We start from the raw sequence: 12,426 nt of genomic DNA, 5'->3' as shown, positions 1-12,426 counted from the left end.
CGTTTTTTTGTTAGAAAATACAAAATGTCTATTCAGATAGATTTTAAGTGAGGGATGTTAAGCGATAAAAACAGATTAATTTGTACAGCTGTTGTTTCTTCTGAAACGTGATAAATGAAAACCTAATTGTAACTGGAAAATGTAGGATGCATTTTTACCAGCAACTTGTTTTATAGATTGACTGGGGCTTGATAGATTCTTTCATTAATTTCCCATTTATCAATAAAATGGTGTATTAGCAGCAGTTAAAAATGTTTCTGCATTAAACCACAAGGCAGTCTGACAATAGAAATTTGTTTGCTGTATTTCTTTAAGAGATGCAGCATTTAAAATGCATTTTTGTTCTGAGAGATGCGGTTAATGATTTTAATGGAAAATGTCTCTGCTTTCACATATAGATATTTACCGGATATTTTGAAATTATTTACTAAATGCAGCAAATGCAGATCGCAATTTATGTAATTTATATTTGCTGCATGCTGCCATTTGAAATTATGCCAGGAGGAATTGTGACGGACTCTGTGTATTTTATTCTTGTTGACAGCAAAAGCTGCCTTTAGGAACAGAGGCAGAAACGAGCATAGTGAAAACCTTGTTCACACAGTGCTTCCCCCCCACTTTAAAGTTGGAAGCTGTGGAGTAATAAACAGACAACACTTTAAGTGATTTTGTGATATTCACATAAGATTCAACAGAGCTTTCTCAGTAATCTTTAGAAGGCCAATGTCAAAGTAAAGACAAAATGACTTGTTCTCTGAAGACCGGAATGAAGAAATGTAGCTCTCTAATAAAATGGTGTAAGTTCACAATGGTTACAATGTGATCAGTCTCAGAGATACAAAAACTAATTTTTAGTGGAGCTGTTAAAAATTATATATTTAAGAAGATGAAAAGTTTGAGGATTAAAGAAAAATCACTCACAATTTTAAAGAGAGTATATTTGCTTTCATCACCAGGTGTTCTTTCTAATATAAATTACCAAGATGATGTTTCCATAACATAGCTTGGGGTGCTCTGGAGATTAAAACTACCAAAACAGACCTATTAAATTTTTCATAGGGAGGGTCCACCAGGGATAATAAGCCAATATTCCTTGTCCCATATTCCAGATGTTTTATATAATTCTGCATCTTTCTAAACCTAAATCGTAGCTTTTCCAGAAAAAAAAATGTACTATGGAGACTGAGATGAAAGGCAAGAACTGTTGAAATGTTAATTTTACTATCTGCTGTTGAGGTCTGTTACCTTTTTTGTATTTTTTTTTTTTTTTTTCCTTACTCCCAGTAGCTCAGTTCTGTTTTATGAATGTTGTGGTATTTCAGTTGTTTGAAGTTTTGAAACTTGGAGCATGACTTTGACTTAGCAAAACACAGTGCCACATGGTGTGTGACATGCTGATGGATAGTCTTTGTTCCATATGATTCACGCTCTTTCTAATTCTGGCTCATTTCTTGATGATAAAAGTAAAATTTAAAGGTAAAAAGATCGTAACAATTATGATACAGAACAGAATAATTAGAGATAAAATAATGCTCTTTAGTAATTTTCCAAGTACTAATTTAATGAGCAATAAATATTAAGTTGATTTATTTTTTCCCCCGACAAAGACTGTGGACACTTTAAACAAATACTGGGGGTATTTCTGCATGGTTACAGAATATTTATTCACATTGCTCTGAAGCAGTTGATGCTTTAAAATAGAATACTACTGTGCTTCACAACTCAGCTGGCAAATGGGATGGTCTGAATGCACCAGGCTGGGTCTTCAGGGTCCTGCTCCTTTCCTCACTTACTGTAGTTTGGAACAGCCTTAGGTGTGATCTAAGTGAGATGGTTGGCTTTTGATCCAGCACAGGATACAGGTGAGGTAGTCCTAGATAGTGATTATAAAAGGGGGTGTGATTAATGCATTGTGAAGTGGAATTCCTTTGCCTCTCACTCAGGGATAGTTGTGTGACCAGCTAGATACACCTGGTTTCTGGTTTATTTTTGTTTTCCCTCTGATCAACTGTTTTCAATGTAGTGCGTTGTTCTGAGACAGTCATTTCTCACCACATCACTTTTTGTATTTTTTTGTATTAATTAAGTTTCCTAAAACTTTTATTCTTTATAATTTATTGCAGTACAGTTTGATACTTTCAGAAAGTACAGTATGACTTATATGCAGACTTGTGCTATTAATGGCTAATGCACTGATATTATAAATACTTAATGAATGCTTATCATTGCCTTACACTTGATGTTCCTGTTTCTTTAGGAATACAATTCTGATGTGCTTTCTCTCTCTCTCTCTCTCTCTCTTTGTTACTAGATTGGGAGGAAGTTGCCATGTTTTCCATAAGATTGGAAAATAAGTACATGATGGTATCATATATACTTGGACAATGCCAAAAGTTATAGGGGAGAAACTATTTGCTAAAACTTTACCATTGATTTAATTTAACATAAGTTGATTTAACCTGCTTTCATTTGGAAACCAAACTGAGTTTTATGGAAAAAAATTTCACAGTATTTAAACCTTCCAACTGGAAAGCTCCTATTCCAGTTCTTTTGACCTCTAACTCTTTACAGAAAATACAGAGAGAGAGATGTGATTATCCTCCTGAGTCTAAACTAAGAAACCAGGTAACCTCTGTGTGTGCTCCATGTGTTTTTGGGAAAGAAATTCTGGCTGCCATCTGCATCATAAAGAGGGAAAGAAGAAGTGAAAAACTATCTTTTGTGTTTTTCACCTTTGGCAAGAAACAAGTAAGAAAATATATGGTTAATTCCTAAGGAGACTTACTCCTTTCTCATGGTGGCTATAGTGCCTGAAGGAATGCTACATATAATGTCCATGAAACAGTGTGAAGAGTTGTGTCAAGTTCTAAAATATATTCTGAACCTTTTTAAAGCGTACATGTTTGGGCCATGACTTTAAACCAAGTCTGTTTAACAAGTCCTTGTAAAAACAATTTTTTAGCAGGTCTTCAGGAATCTACATTGTTCTGTTGGTTCTGTGACTTCAGAAAAAGATTTTGGGGAGAAATGGGCAGACCTGTTTATTTTTTGTCACAGCTTAATTGTTGAATTTCTGAGCATGCAACGTATTTGATTTTATTCCTGTTTGTATAGGCAGTATTAGTGATTCTGCTCTTTTACATAATTGAGGTTTTTTTCCATGCATTCTATTTATTTATTTATTTGTTTGTTTATTTATTTATTTATTTATTTTGCCATAGCTTAAGTGTTAGGGCTGAAAAGTGGGGCAAAATGTTCCTTTTGTCTTTCAAACACGTACATATTTTCAATATTGATTGCAGCCATTTTTCCTGATCTGTTTGCATAGTTTGTTTCTATTTGTTTCCTAGAGGCAGTATGGTGGAATTGTTCAGCCACAATTTGTACTAGTTACTACATTTTTTACACTGTTTTCAGGTCAAGTCCTTTAATGTCTATTGTTAATAAAAGCAGCAGAGTTCTCCAGTATAGACTGAAATTTTAGGAGTGTGTTGCAGTGTAACGGGATATCTGGATGGAGATGGGTGTTCAGTCTCCAGTGGTTTTCCATTGGGATGAGTATCTTCCAGTTTGCACTTAATCCTTTTGAAACACTGTCTATGCACTTGCTAGAAATATTATTTTATTTTAAACACTTTTTTGCATTGATGTACTTTTCTCTCTTCTGTATGTTTTCACATTCACAGTCACAATCACTTATCAAGAATTCCAATCACTTAACAAGAAGTGTGCTTCTTTTAAGTAATCCTATGGGGCACCCTGAGTGTCAGCTCCTTTACTTAGGTTTATTGTGGTAAAGTTAGTGTAGAAACTAGGGAGGTGCTAGAAGGGCCATGTCCTGAGGAGGTTCATTGCATGGGTTGCAGATGAAGGAAGAAAAGGTAAATGGAGAATGATGGGGCTGCATTTGCAATGCTGGAGGCCATTTCCATGAGCAGGCTTTGGGCTTCACCAAGCTGTGAAAGGAACATTTGTCTGTGACTGGATGGCCCAACGCTGCATGTCTTGCAGGGATGGACCAGCCTAGGTTTCTTTGTCTCTACTGTTTCTAACAAATTAAACAGAGCCAGAGTCTGTTCACCACCTCAGGAGGAAAATGGCACAATGTCTTCTGTCCTGTCTCTACACAGCCCTTCCCCAGGTCGGGAGGCCTCCACCATACTACAAACTGAGAGCACTCCCTTTTTTAATTTGTTCGCTCAAATTTAAGAGAGCTGGTTTTGCTGCTCCTGCTTCTGCAGCTTGTTCTGATCATTTAGCCCTTGTCTGGGTTCCTCCTGTGTATTTCTTTCTTTTTCATGCTAAAGAACCCTTGAGGGGTCTCTCCTCTGTAATTGAGTCAGAAGGAGAGACCTGTAGGCAGCACTGCCTTGTCTGGGCTTTGCCCGTTGTCTCCCCCTGCAAGAGCCCCTGCATGACATCACTGCTCCGGCTCCTGCTGCCTCACCTCAAGAGCTGTGTCTGCATGCAGAAGCACCTTGGGAAAATACAAATACTGCAGTATTTACTGAGACCTGGCCTTTTTATTCTAATGCGACTCTTACTTCTATTAATTATTTTCATATACATTTGTAACTTGATATGATCTCCCATCAGTGAAATGAGGATCATACATATTAATTTATTCTTTGAAACTATGGAAACAGTCTGGCTTTTAGATCTATTTGCCAGGTTATTTAGTTTGCCCAGCGCAGATAATGTGTGCATTGGTCAGGGCTTTGTTTTACTTAAGAAACGAGAATAGGTCTGTTGTAGACCACGTCCTCAAGTCATAGACTCATAGAATAATCTCCTCTTACAGAAGGGCCTGGTTGAAATGCATTTTTGTTATGATTTCCTTTTAATTCAGACACTTGCTCATTGGATTGAGCATTTAATGATTCGATCCCAATGTTACATCTGTAATCAGCTCTAAATAGAATAATTAAAAATCCACTGTAGTCTTGCCTGCCTGATGCTAGGAGCCTCAGCTGCTGCTGCCATCTATGTGTGGTGTAAAGGAAAGTGAAACAGGTTGGGTACTTCAGGAATGTTGAAGAGTCCATGACATCAGGTACTGCAGCTTAGAAAAGGAAACCAAAACAGGGAACCTACCCCACAGGTACGAAATTTTGATACTGAATCATCCTTTTTATGTTTGGGTTAGATTTTTTCATAGGTGCATGCAGTGTGTGCAACTGATCTTTGCCTTGATATGAATGTTCATATTGAACTTGAGTTGAAATAAAATCTTCTCAGTAGGCGCGGTTTTTTTTGTGTTTGAAAAAGTGTTAAATTCTGAGCTAAAGGAAAGTTTGGAAAAATGAAATTAGCTAATGAGTACTTTTATTATTTATTCATTTTTCCACACACTTGCAAGCGTTTTGCATGGTTCTTTTGTGTCCAAGATAGACTCAACTAGATCATTGCATCTTGTATTATTCTTATTGAGCAAAGAATTTAAGCAGATGTGTATGCTGGTTATTGGTTGTTGCAAACAATTGAAATACTCATTGCTGTTTAGGTCAACTATGTTTCTGAAAGTTATTTTTCATTATCCTCAGAAACAGAAAAAACTAAAGTGGACGTGTAGTAGTTCAGAAAGCTGTGTTTAAATCACATGACACAGTGTGAAGACCTACAAGCCACAGGCCAAGGTAAATGGAGTAGGATGACGGAAATGAAGATTTGTAGAAACATAATCATTAATTTCAAGAAATTACAATTTTGATTTAATTGATGCTCTTAACCTCTCCTTTATGCTAAATATGGCTGAATACTTTTATGTGTGCTTTGCCCTGTTTTAATTATGGTTGAGAGATTTTTTTATCTCTTATTTTTTTATAAGTCTCACCAAGCAAGAATAAACCCAAAGGGTACCCAATTTCATTGGGATCAATGGTTTCATACCTTTTCCTGAAAGCTCAGGACTGTTTCTCAGTGCACTCCTCCCTGCAAGAAAGTGTTCTATCCAGCTCAAGGCCTGCCACTCTGCTGCCTGATATTCACTGCTGAAGATTCAACTGTAGAAGACCTTATTGACCCACCTTGCACTGAGTGAGAACTGCTGAACTTGTGTTTTCAATCTTCCTTAAAGGTCTTTCTTTAAAGCAATAATTTCTATGTTTTCATTGGTTGTCCTCAGCATTTTCCAGTTTACTTCAAACTTCCAATTTTGCTTTTGGGATTCACATTAATTTCCAGATCATTAAAAGTGTTAGATAAGACTTTTACTAAGTAAATGTTGTGAGATGTCAGTGAACTTCTTTTCTGTCCCTTTCTTTCTATTAAGTATCATTAGTCTGGGTGTTCTTATCCAGTCATATTCTGATCAGTGTGAGTCCTAGTATGCAGAACATTTTGCAGTAGGTTAAGATGCTACAAAATGAATATTTCAGTAAATTAAACATTTTTGCTGAATCATAATTTTTAGTTTCTGTAATATCCTTGATAATTTTATACTACTTTAAGTTCAGTTTTATTGTTAGTGTTCTGTTTTTGATTATGAGATGTAGTGTATGGAGGGATCATTTCGGTTTCTTGTTATTGAAATGCAAGCTTGTTTCTTTGCATAAGTCAGGGCTTTGTGGTGTGAGGAATTATTTTGCTACTGAGCAGATATTTGGGTAGGTGAGTACAGTGCCTTTCGTTTCAGTGAAATATTATTATTGCCAGAAAATTTTTGGTTTTCATACCTGGTCTTCTGGCACTCAGTAGATACTCATTTTCATTTTCAAATCGTTCTATTTTCTTACTCAGAGATCACTGCTACAAAATTTTACTATGCCTATTTCCTATTTTATTATGTATGCTTAAATTTTCAAATTACATCCTTTGCAATGTAAATATGATACTTGTAGAGGATAGTGTTACAGACTACACCTTCCCTTACTCTGCGTGAGATGGAGAGTTACTATTGTCTGACCTGGCATCAAATTCCTTGTGACTGAATGTCTAGGATGGCTTTACATCAACAAGAATTGTAGCTGGATCATTGTGGAATCCCACAACCACCGTACAATAGCTTTGTCTTTGTCTCAGAGGATAATGGTGATTGTACTCTGGAGCTGGCTGTGGATTGGGATTGCAGGACAGTGTAATAGGCAATCGTTTTTCTATGGGAAGGCAGTATTTTTATTCAAGCTGAAGCCATTGCTTATAGATTTTCTTCATCTGAGTAGCAAACCAGTTAAAATCAGTCACAATTAGAGGTAGGGGTGAGTAGTAAATGCACTCTGTCCACAGATATTTTGTAATTAATTCCAGCACTTAACAAGGAAGAGTTTTTTCTTGTCAGAGTTCCTCTAGAGTCATCCTGCAGTCACTGGATCTTCATGTGATGAAGTGAAGAACTTTATGTTTATCTCACACTTTTAACCTTTCTTTTGAGAACCTGAATAGAAGATGACTCTTGCAGTTCAGTGTATAAGACATATTTTAATGTTAAGGTTATCTGTATTATCTTTTAAACTTTCCTAATGTACTATAGATGTTTGAACTGGACACAGAATTCTGCAATGGTTATATTGCATTGGGATTTAAAAAAGCATAACCTTCCTTTTCTCATTCTTCATGCGGTCAGGGGTCTTTGCCCATTTGACCAGTGTGCCATGGGACTCGGCTGTGCATTTTAACTTCAAGTCTGTCATTATTCCTAAGATACCATGCTTCATCTTCTGAATTTGTACTTCTTTCTTAGTCACTACAAGTACAACTTTATGCATTCGATGGTAGGAAAAGTATTCATTTTCTTTATTTAGCACGTTGTCAGAGGTTTGGATCATGTCATTTGAGTGACTGGCTCTCCTCATTATAATTCGTTGTGTTGTCTGCAAACGTCATCAGTAATGAATTTGCATTTTCTTGGAGATTGCTGATTAAAAAACGTGACACAGTACAGGACTGGTATCCTATCACGGCAGGTCTCATACAAATACCCTTAATATAACTCCCTGTTTGCAGTTACATTCTGAGACTTACTGATTTGCCTGTTTCTAATCCATCCTAATCCATAACATATTTTTGATGTTAATTTTGTATCATTCTTGCTTTGAAGTCCAGAAATGGTGCTCTGCAAGCTAACACACAGAAAATATTTCTCGCTGAAGTCAAGTGGGACGGTTTGCCTAAAACCAGGTGTAAGTAAAAGATCTCTATAGATTACAGGGCTGAATATTTCATTTGAACACATGGAGATGAGTTCTTAGTGCTATAAGCAAAGTTCTCTATACATTCATACTGTATATATATACATGTTGAGAAGCATGATCTGTATTGGTATGTGATATAAAGATATTGGATGTGATACAAAGGAAGTCTATTTTTAGAGAAAATTCTTTAGGGTGTTACTTTTAAAGAATTATTTTAATTAGGATGAGAGTTTCTACTTCTAAATAATTTGATTTGTGAAGGCTGTTGCTGAAGGCATGCAATAAAATTCGCGTATTTGCTGCACAACTTTAAAAATAAACAATATGTAAAAGGATAGTGGTCACACCACATAATTGCATTTCTTTATGAGTTACGTGTTGTAAGAAGTAGTTGAGAATTTTACACACACTATTCTGTCTTTGAATTGAAGTTTACAGTAGAGCTCAGTTTCTGCTTTCTATTGCTTCTATTTTATAATACAGATTTATTTTATTTTATTTTTTGTTTAGTTGTATTTTCTTTTAAAAAGATGTTCTGTAATATGAAAACTTGTGGCAAAATACACGGCTGGAAAATGTGCAGTTTTGTTTCCTGGTGTATGTGGTATTTATAAATCCTGGTAGGTTTTTGCTTTGGTGCTGATACAGGATTAATATAAAAAAGCAGCTCTATTCTTAGCTCATATTTAATTCTCTGTATTGAGCTGTGGTACTGTGCATTATTTCAACTCCGTGTAGTGTTTCAACTGTAAGCCAGAGTTTATTGCCAGGTGGCATGAATGAGGCATATAAACATTTTATGGACAACAGATGCAGATGAATGTAGGAATTTATCTCATGCACTGAATGCTTATTTGGCCAAGAGATACAACCCTTACTAATTCCTCCGTGCTGACTGACGTAGGACAATTAAAATCAAATGAATTGCTACAGAAGTAATTACTGCAAAGAGAGAATAATCATAACTTCCAGTGTGTAAAATACAAAGTTACTTAAATGCATGTCAGTGAGTAAATAGAAGAGTGAGGATTAACAGAGGAAAAACCCTCAAAAAATAGATATCTTGTCTCCCAGTCTCATATTCGTTTATAAGACATTGCTGTTTTGTGTTTTGTGTTTTTTGTATTGATGGTCATGTTTATATTTTTAATTTTTTATTATATATTTATTTTTATTTATGGGTTATACCAACTGCATGACATTTGCAAAATACCGTTATTTTTGAAGTTAAATTTGTATGTAATAGAGATGTGTATAGAGCTGGCCTCCTATCCTCCTCTGTTTTTGAGAGCAAGATCGAAAGTGTAACCTATTTTGCTTGGATATCCTTTCCCCCCAAACAGTCTCCCCAGATAAAACAAACCTGCTGCAGTCCTTGGATTTCTAACATAGTTGCCCAAAGCCGGAGACTTAGCTCAGTTACAATGATCATATTGCAGCCACCAGAGTCCACAGGGCTGCATCAGAATCAATGAGGAGAGAATCAAGTCCGTAAAGTAGCTTGCCTGCATTGTCTGGTGTTTATTTCTCCCACTGAGGCTTTTTTTAGTTAAAGCTTTTAGGCTGAGGGAAACGGATGAGTATCACTTTCGAAGGATAGAAATTAAATAATATGTTTTGACACATGTTGTTGCAGTAGAACGTCATGACACACAGAGTGCACAGCCATGGTCATTCTTTTAAGGAATTGTGCTAGTAAAATAGTTTAACAATTCTGCTTAAGTATGCACCGTCTGTTAGAACGGGCTTAATATAATATTTGTGAAACTGGATTGCTTGACTTTTTCTTTTTAGTTTTCTGTAAAAACAAACTAAAGCGAAATTCGATAAACCTCAGCTCTGAAATTATTTTTAAACAAAGTTTTGCTGGTGACAGCTTATTTTCTTAAGTAAGCAGATTCCATATGTGGTATTAAGTAAATCATTTTGTGATTCAATAATGGCGTATTGGGGTGAGACATCCTGTAATGTAACTATGTCTGAAGTTATTTACTGTTTTTCCTCTGCCAAATTGTGATTGTTTAGTCTGCTAACACTTGTACTAAAGGCTTTTTCTGGGTAGTGGTTAGCAGTTGTTTTCAAAGCAAATGTTAAATGTAAGGAGAGATTCCTTTTAAAAAAAAAATCCTGTTCTGGCAGAGGAACTTGATTTGTGTTCTTGTTCAGTGTTCCTTTACTGTTTTTAGTATGGCTGTTGAAATCTATACCTTATATGATCTCATTGTACTGCCTGCATTTCATTAATGAGTGACTCTGTTTAGAGCTTGGGGAGTGAAATATTTTTCATATGACACTACCCAATATGAGTGCAGTGCACCAGCTGCAAAAACCACAGACCATCTGATTTTGTGGCTTTTGAGGGTGTGAAAAGTTCAATTGCATATACTAGGGTTTATATCTGTATATTATACCATATGGAAAAGGAACTACTGTAGACCTAAAAAAAAAAAAAAAAAAAAAAAAGGAAAAAGACGAAAAATTGTTTAACCATAGTTCGAATGAAGATAAAATACAGAATTTGCAATTTGGCTGAATAAATATAACTATAAGGCAGTAAAACAGTGGGTTTTCTTAGGGAATAGAGTATTATGTCCTACAAACCTTGCTACTGATTATGTAGTGTGTTTCTCTTTCTTTTAAAGAAAGATGGCAAATGTGGAAGTTGTAAAAATAAGCATGCAAGTGTGTGTCTTCATGGTGATTAAAGCTTAATTTGCAAGCACTGATGTGATACCTTCTTCATCCAGGTGAGATGTTTTCAATACTGAAACATGTTTACTATTCCATATGGATATTCCTTCTGTTCTTTCATTGTCTAGAAAGAGGGAAAAAACTTGGGTGAGTACTACAGAGATTAACCTGAATACAAACAGAAAAACTTTCCAAATAATATTCCAGTCATAATTTGGGAATATTTAATGTAGGTTTTATTTTACTAAATCAAAACATGAACAGTCATGCAAGTTGTCACTGTTCTGTGGTTTGTTCTTCTGTAGAACCAAACTAAAAGCAACTATCATTGGGTCTGTGGAATAGTATAGTGTGACAGAAACATTTGCAAATAGTTTAAGAATAGTCTATAAAATGACTGAGGGAAAGAAAGAAAAAGAAGTGGAAAGTATCTCTACAGTTTTAAATTCTATGATAATTTTTGTGTGTGCTCTTAATTACTTCAGCAGAACTGCTTTCAAAAATAACTCCTTAGTTTTTGTGTAAAGCGCTAACAAAGATAAACACCAGTGCTCTGTGTGGGAATTGATCATCTAGTAGTCACCAAATTTCACGTTACGTTAGCACATAAAGTTAGCACAGCAGTTTCCAGCTTCTGTAAATCAAACTTCAGTTCCAGGTTAATTTGAGGAGTGTGTGTGTGTGTTTTCAGCAATTGGCATGCTTGAGATGTAAGAAGGGAAATCGTTAAGAATTGTTATAATGTTTGCTGTATAGAAGGACTGTACTTGACTTGTAAGCTCATCGTAAGGTTTTATTCACAAAAGTGCCAGCAGTTTTGAGAAGCATTCTGAGCTGTTTTCAGAAAGCAACAGAGAAGCAAACTAGAAACTGAAACCTCTGGATGAGAACATCCAGTACAAACCCCAACTTCAAACTCTACTGCTTGGGTCATTCATTCAAGGGACAAAATGAATTTCACAATTTATATCCTAAACCAGACAGTACTGGGTAGGAAGTCCCAAACAGTACAAATAATAGCAAACCACTGCATGACAAAGTCCAAAGTCAATTTTTATTTGAACGATATCGTGTCAAATGATGAACAGTTTTGTAACATGTCATTGCTTCCTGTAAAAAAAGCATAAACATGATATAGGGCTAAATTTGTCATATACTTCATTCACTGTGACTCATCCTTCCAGCTCTATACATAGTTCTGCCATGACGAATAAAGTGCTTTTTTGTTGACAATGAGTCTCAACAACAGGTCTCTCTGAACCACTGTTGAATGCCGCTTAATGGCTTGCGATGGAGCAGCTTTTCAGAGCGCGGTTATGAGAACCATGACTGAGGGTTGATTCCACTCATAATGAGGATCAGATGTAAGAGTAAGCGTATGAGCATTGTAGCAATACGTACTGCCAACTGAGAGAGAAGGAAAACAGAGAGGAAAGCTTTTAGCTCCTGCGGTTTCAGTTGAAAAATGTTGTGATATTTAAATAGTTTCATTAAATCACAAGTTGGCCACCTCAGATTTTGATATTTGGCTTTTATCTATCAGGAGGTTTTTTTTTTGTTTGTTTGTTTTTTAAAAAAATGTTCTCTCTATTCTTTTTTATCTCAT

At 35.7% G+C, this 12,426-nt stretch overlaps 1 protein-coding gene across 1 annotated transcript in view; it reads left to right on the top strand.

The window, feature by feature from the left end:
• FOXP2 (forkhead box P2) overlaps positions 1-12,426 on the top strand; it is a 329,056-nt gene that overhangs the window by 78,109 nt on the left and 238,521 nt on the right.

This window comes from Coturnix japonica, chromosome 1 (genome assembly GCF_001577835.2).
Source record: "Coturnix japonica isolate 7356 chromosome 1, Coturnix japonica 2.1, whole genome shotgun sequence".
NCBI lineage: Eukaryota > Metazoa > Chordata > Aves > Galliformes > Phasianidae > Coturnix > Coturnix japonica.
Note: the sequence above shows the minus strand (reverse complement) of the source record. Positions and strands in the feature narration are given on the sequence as shown.